At 46.1% G+C, this 7,778-nt stretch overlaps 2 pseudogenes; both read left to right on the top strand.

Annotated features, from left to right (window-relative positions):
* LOC125538098 overlaps positions 1-5,380 on the top strand; it is a 17,436-nt pseudogene extending 12,056 nt beyond the window's left edge.
* A 779-nt stretch (positions 5,381-6,159) lies between these two features.
* On the top strand, positions 6,160-6,794 carry LOC125538097 (annotated as a pseudogene).
* The last annotated feature ends 984 nt before the right edge of the window (positions 6,795-7,778 follow it).

Genomic DNA, 7,778 nt, shown 5'->3' with positions numbered 1-7,778 from the left:
CATATGATGTCTAAACTAAGCAATGCAAGACACCATATGTATGATATGAGAAATACAAACATTGCAACTTAGAGCATACACCTCAGGTGGGATATAGGACTGGTCATCTATCTCTGAATCCTCTTCTGAGGAGCTACCTGTAACCATCGAGATATATGCTTCAATAGGTACCATTTCCTGCTCTGAAGACCTTATTTTCACTCCTGATTTTTCCATAACCGGCTCAAATGGCTGATACACATGAAGAGTAGTTCAATATACACAGATTGTCGACAAATGGAATACGTAATGAAAAAAAGATGGCATGAGATAATTCACATATATGATGCCTGGCTACATGGCGGTGCATAATTCACATATATGATAACTGGCTGGAAAACATGGCATTGCATAATTCACATATCTGATATAGAAAGCAAACAGGAGGCATTCACACAAAGCATGTCTAATCTAAGCAGATGGCATGGCAATGCAAGACACCATATGCATGATATGAGCAATATAACCCTGCCAAGTTAGTGCATGCACCTGGGGGGCGGGGGGGGGGGATACGATTGGTCATCTGTCTCGGAATCCTCCTCTGAGGAGCTATCTGTAACCAGCAAGAAATCTGCATCGACAGGTAGCACTGACTGCTCAGAAGACCTTGTTTTCACTCCAGATTTTCCCATGACTGACTCAAATGGCTGATGCACAGGAAGAGTAGATGAATGTATAAACATTGTTAACAAATGGAATACATTATGAAGAAAAATATGGCACGATACAATTGACATATACGATGACTGGCTAAACTGGATGGCATTGCCTGATTTACGTATATGATGCCTGGCTAAAGAAGATGGCATTGCATAATTCCCATATACTCCCTCCATTCCTAAATATTTGTCTTTTTAGAGATTTCAAATGGACTACCACATATGGATGTATATAGACATATTTTAGAGTGTAGATTCACTCATTTTGCTCCATATGTAGTCACTTTGTTGAAATCTCTAAAAAGACAAATATTTACGAACGGTGGGAGTATGATATAGAAACCAAACAGGTGGCATTCACACAAAGCAAATATAAACTAAGCTGATGACATATAAGATGTATAATGTAAGCAATGCGAGGCGCCATATGCATGATATGACCAACATCAGCATGTCAGGTTAGAGCAAACACCTCAGGTGGTAAATAGGAGTGGTCGGCTCCCTCTGAATCCCCATCTGAACAGTTATCTTCCTCTGGAATACAATCTGGAATGGCGGGAGGGGGGGCACTTCGCCCACCATGGAGCGGCGTCTGCATGACATTATATTCCCACGCAACGGTCTTCTCTTTTTCTCTACATGTTCAGTATGATTGTGTACAATAACTGACATGCATAATAAAAAATAGTTAGATTATGTAAGGCCTAAGGGGTGCATGCAGAAATCAAGACTGATGGTAGCAAACGAGTGGATAGATCCAAAACTAATGATAGCAGGTAGATTATAGTTTCAGTTTAAAAAGATAGACAATGGATCATCTACTGTTTGTTGCCCACCCAACACGAACCACATAGAAGACCCCAGATGAACCAGATAGTAGACAGATACTATTTGTTGTTGCCTCGATATGTGCCCCACACGCATTTTAAAACTCAAGTTTGAACGATAAAGTAGCAGGTAATAATAACTGATGTATAACGTAAGCAAACACGAAAGAGTGCGACCTCTCTTCCAGAACTGTGTAGTCCTCAGGTTCATCTACTCAGTCGATGATGGTAATGTAGTTGGCGTGGCTGCCGGCAACGGGGAAGATGGTCTGAGGCTGCTAAAGAAAGTCTGCAGGGGGAATCTTTGCTGCAGTGAATGCTTCCGTCGATGGTGCACCTCAGGTGGGGTGGATGACGGCACGACAGGAGCAGGACATAACACACAGAGTTTTCTTTGACGCCTATCTGAAAATGAAGTAAATCTGTAAGGTCTCCTTAGAATCAGAGGATTCTATAAACGCAGGGACAGGGAAAACACAGTAATAGGATAGGAATGCACGTGCAAAACAGAGCATTTGCAAACATAGTATTTCTGTCAACCTGGGTGTTTGGTTCACATGAATTGGAAGAATACAGGAATGGAGAATCATGGTCAAATAAAAGTCAAACCATGTGAAAATGAAAAAATAAGAATCTTATTATGCCAATAATGCAATTAGTCCTATTCTTCGTGCATATTAATTTGAAAAGGACGTCCAAGTGGATATTAAAATTCCTACGTTTTTTCTTTGAAATAGACACCAAAGGAAAAAAAATCCTCCAGTCTTGCTTTGCTCCACTCCTTCTAACCAAATGCATGAATAGTAGTACCATAGTATTTCCATAGCAAAGGATCTCTGAGGGATCGACATGAATGCAGAGTAATAAAGTGATGCGACGAGTGTACAACCTCCTTGGCATAGCCTTGTCGACCTCAGCATCATTGGGTTGGACATGGAGGATGGTGATGCTGGTGTGACTGTCGGAGGCGGGGAAGAAGATCTGAGGCCTCTGGAAACGGCGCCAAGGGTACTGCTCCGCTGTGATGGACGGTTCCGTTGTTGGAGCAGCTCCGGTGAAGTGTACGGCGGTGAGGCTGAAGCAGAACAAGACAAACATCATTAATCTGCAGTGGGACTCAAATATCATCTGCAATAGATGATGTAAAATACATCACCAAAAAGTGCTAGATGTAAAACGCATCAGCCGCGCCACGGCCGCTCTGATAGTTGCTGTAAATACTGTTCACTTTGAAATTAACTAAAGAAACTGAACTTTATAGTCGAAACTGAATTTTACTATCGAAACTGATTGAACTAGTAGCAGAGCATTGCGATAGATGTTTAGGGCGTTCGAGCACTAGTAGCAGAGAAGCAGTGATCTAAATCAGCAGCCGCTCGAGCAGGGAACAGACTAGCAGAGAGCAAGTCGTGCAGCAGCATCGCGAGTGAGTGCTAAAGCAGCAACTCCTGTAGCCGCCGGAGGTCGTGCAGCAGCAGCAGTAGGGCGAGCGAGAGCAAGAGCAGAGCAGCAGCACGAACGAGAGCAAGAGCGGAGCAGCAGCGCGACCGACAGCAATAGCAGAGCAGAGCAGCAGCACGAACGAAAGCAAGAGCAGTGCAGCAGCGCGACCGACAGCAAGAACAGAGCCGCAACACGAGCAAGTGCCAGAGCAGCACCAGTGCGAGCCGAGAGCCGGGGCAGCTGCAGCTAGTGCCAGTGTGGAAGTCTCCACCGCGGAAGCAACGACATGGGGGAGAGACGTCATGGATGAAGTGGCTTGCGACGGCGCCGTTGGTGGAAACCCGCCATGGCTGCTTGGTATCGAGCACCGGCAGCCCCGCGAGATCGAATAAAAGATAAAATGCAGCGGTGAGTGCAGAACCTCCTTGGTGGCGCCGAGTAGGCCTCGGCTTCATCGGAGGAATTGGTGAGGGTGTTGCGGTTCCGGTGGGTCAGGTCAAGACGGCGGTGCGGGAATGGAGGTGGCGCGATAGACGAGGCGAACATCGGGGCAACTCCTTGGAGGTGGAGGACGGGGCGGCTGATCCGGCAAGACGACGAGATCGACGATGGATCCTCATCCAGTGCGATGGATGAGGGACGGCGAGCTGTTCCAGTAGACGACGTCGTCGGGGAAGAGTCTCCGGCTGGGCGGCGGTCAGGAGGCCGACGGAGGAGCGCTGGGTTTCACGGGTTTTGGCGGCCTCGGTGTACGAATGGGGGGGACGAAGGGGAAGGTAGGGGGAGCCATGGCTTAGGGACTCACTTGTCCGAAATGTAGGATAAGTTACCAGCGTAACCCCACCGGTTTTGAGCACACGACATCGAGCCGACATTTCCGGCTGAGGGGTAGAAGGGGGATTTCACGTGTCTGGGCTGCGGGACCGATTTCGGATGAGGAGGGATTTTTCGCGCGCGTTGAAATTTCAGATAAGAAGGCGCAGTGAGGGTTGAAGAGGCGGGAGTTTCACAGCAGATGAGACAAAAGATATTCGAGCTTGAAAATTTCGGGATAACAAGGCGCGGATTCCATGTTCGGCAGAACAAACTTAACGTGTACAAAAAAACAATTCATACAAGACACAAGATAGTCATGTCCCCTTTTACTATATTGCTATAAATGCTATTGAAAAAACTACAAGAAAAATGTAAAAAAAAATCGGGAGAAAAAGATTACCCTGTACAGTACCAAATCAATTCGCACTTCCCTCAACAACAACAAAAAAACAAATCAATTCCCACCACAAGAAAGAGCCATGTCCCTTTTTATATGATTACAAATGCTAGGATCTCGAATTTCAATTTTTGAATCCACGTTATGTTGAATTCGAATATATCGTTAGGTGACCTTGCGGTTTATAATGGATGTAGTCCTACATTTTGATCTTCCATCATATATGAACATTTTACTCCACCCTATGAACATATATATTGTCGTCTACCATATGGACTAAATTTGAATCAATTTTCCTTATTTGAATATGATTGTTGTCAAGTTATACCATCATTTAAATATTATCTTGATAACAAAAAACATGCATATAGCAGTAATCATATTTTACTATGAACTACATGTACCATACGATCTCCAATTCAAATATGTGTATCCATTTTATGTTGGATTCAAATCACAGTACATTGGTCTAGGTAGCGAGATGTTTGGATAATCTAAACCTTGCTTTCATATGTATAACTAGGCAAAAGGCCCGTGCGTTGCAACGGGGAAATAAAAATTATTCCCCTAGCCTAATGGCTCCAAGAATATATTTGGCTGCTTCACTAAAATACGCTCCATGTGTGTGTGTCACCGAGGCATTCGTCAAAGCATTAGTCATCTAATGTATTTGCCGATAGCCTTAAACATACAAAATCAATGTATGAAGGGCTACACTTCAATTTTAAAAAAATTGAGCTATTGACCTCAAAGACGTTGATTTGTGTTGGTGTCGATTATAGTATCTTTTTCTTTGAAACATGTTCATCCCTTTAGAAATAGATCAACATAAGAAAAAGAAGATAAGCTATATTCAAAGAGAACTGTTTATAAATGAAACATTCATTGTCAGTTTATAAAGAATTGATTAATTTAAATATATAATGTATTTTATATTCACAAATGACCAATTTACCTCAGCCGCTGATGTAGTGCTCTATGGAGTGTATTTGTCATGGATGGATAATGCATTCACAGAGTAAATTGCATTCTAAATCTCCTCTCTCCCTTTTTACCTTCTTAGCATGATCTTGCTTACTTAGGTTGTGCTTGAGCGCGCAACTTGTTATATTTGCTTTCGGATTGCAGCTGGACCGGTTGTCCCAGGGGAGGTTGTCGTCCATGACATCGTTGCCATGGAACAGAAAAAGATCTTATGAAACCGGGTCTCTTTGTATATAACATGGGATCCTATGTAAAAGAGGACATGTGTTTAGCACCACTATCAAAGCAATTTCTTTCCGGACTAATTTTTATTATGTTTAATGTTCTTTGTACTTCTGACGGATCTTTGTAATAGGTCTATCATCCTTTTTCACAAAATAAAAAATAAAAAAAATCCAGGCCAACGATGGCCGTCGCGTTGCTAACCTTCTCTCCAACCTCATGATCTCATCGTCTCCATATAGGAGGTCGGCTGATTGACGCGTCGGGTCCGCTAATGCTTAATTTGCTCCTACATGTTCTTTTTAGAAGAATTTGCTTCTACATGTATCCGTTCATGATTTGCCCTGGCTGGCTAGCTAACGTTCGATGCAAAAAAAGCTGAAGAAATCAAAGGGCGAGTTGGTTATCTAAATGGGCCATGTAACCAGCTATTGGGCCCCATCGAGCACCAAGCATGAACCGATGTAGCAGCCAGCAAAACCCAGCGAGCGACACATGTGAGACGCCGCGAACCCTAGCTAGCACTGCGACTACCAGACGGACGGCAGTGGAAATCGAGCAAGCGGCCGCAGTGGCAGAGCGGCGAAGCAATGGAGGACAGACAGTACGATGTACGCAGCCGTGGCGGAGTGCAGAGGCGCCAAACAAAAATGGTCCACGGAAGGAGATTAGGAGAACACACTTGTAATTATTCAGTGATTGATTCACAACATCCCTGTCCTAGAAATCTATCTATGTAAAGTGGTCGGGGTCTGTGGTTTTGGCCGCATCCATGTCGTCCCCGGCGGCATCGCTTGACAGTTTTGACGACATCTACGGACGCGTCCGGTACGACCAACTCCAACCTGACGCTGTTGTACATCATCATCACTATCCTCGGCGTCTTACTGTACTTGGCCGTCCGCTACGGCCGGCCGCTCTTGCCCGAGTGGGGCGAGGGCGAGCTCCACGGCACCGGCCACAGCCAGCCTCCCGCAACCCACCTCGTGCTGAGATTGGACTGTTGGAGGACATACTGCACTACCCATCTTCACGTATAGAGCGCGAGCGGCGCCGACATCGTCGGCCCTCACCTCAGGGCAGCTGGGGCGCCTGCAGGAGCAACAGTGCTAAGAGGAGGAGCGGCAGCAAGGGGAGGGCGACGCTGTTGGAGTGCGTGGTGTGCACGCAGGAGCTGGAAGACGATGGCGTGGTGTGCGTGCTGCCGGCGTGCATACACTTCATCCAGCTGCATCAATACCTGGCTGCGCGCACACTCGTCGTGCCCGGTGTGCTGCGCGCACCTTGAGTCGGTGAGGTGCGGCCGGGCGAGGCGGCCATGTCACCGCCGTTCCCCAGTTGCGGCGTTATGGTGTGTCACCCGAGCGCCCTACAACGTCAAGGATCCTGGCAGACATCTTCACATGATCGCTGTTGAGGATCAGCGCTTGCTGGCTAGGAAATAGATCATGTGGCATATAATTTTTCTCCTAAGATCACGTGTGCATGGCAATTATCTATGGAGCTATTTTTTCTCCCGGCTCGCTCAACTGTGCAAAGGTCAGTTACTGTTTTTTTCCAAGGATGAAGTGGGCCAAACGAAGAAAGACACGACGGATGGAAAGAACGATCGAGAGACGGTACGACACAACCAAGAAAGCATCGTCAATGCGAATCGTTTTCTTTTAGTACTTCTAAATCTCAGCCATCTATTCTTAAGGTTAACATAAAATCAACGGATATTAAGAGCTGACTTATAAAGAACTATGAAAGTTTCCGTCCTTTATTATTAGGTATAGATATAGATTTTTGACAGAATTGGGACAAATTTTGGTATAAGCTTCTTGCAAAATCGGAGATTCTCTCAACACGCCTCGTGGTTCCGAGAGGGAACGTGTCACCTTTGTGTGCGAAACGATATACGCAGCCTCCCCCTGATTTTCTTTACGGAGAACACCCCCCCCCCCCCCCCACATATATATATAGGTTGGAGGGGAAAAGAGGCAGCCAAGGGGGTGCCCCAAGTAGGAGGAATCCTACTTGGGCGCCTCCCCAATTCGCCCCCCTTTTTCATAAGTTCCGGAGGGGGAAGGAAGGAGGAGGGAGGAAGAAAGGAAGGGGAGGCCGAATCCCTCCCCTTCCTTCTCTCTTCCCCTCTTTCCTTCTCCTCCTATTTCGGCTATATGGGGGTGCACCAGCCCCTTAGGGGCTGGTCTGTCCCCCTCTTGGCCCATTAGGCCCATATAGTTGCCCTGGGTGCCCGGAACCTTTTCCGGTGACCCGATATGTACCCGGTAACCCCACATAGAACTATATGAGTGCCCTGTTAAATTTTGGAATTATTCCGGATTCGTTAGCTCTTGAAATACCATGGGCGCAGGGGAAGGGGCACAATAACGGCAAGCCCAAAAT

This window comes from Triticum urartu, chromosome 2, assembly GCF_003073215.2.
Source record: "Triticum urartu cultivar G1812 chromosome 2, Tu2.1, whole genome shotgun sequence".
NCBI classification, from domain to species: domain Eukaryota; kingdom Viridiplantae; phylum Streptophyta; class Magnoliopsida; order Poales; family Poaceae; genus Triticum; species Triticum urartu.
Note: the sequence above shows the minus strand (reverse complement) of the source record. Positions and strands in the feature narration are given on the sequence as shown.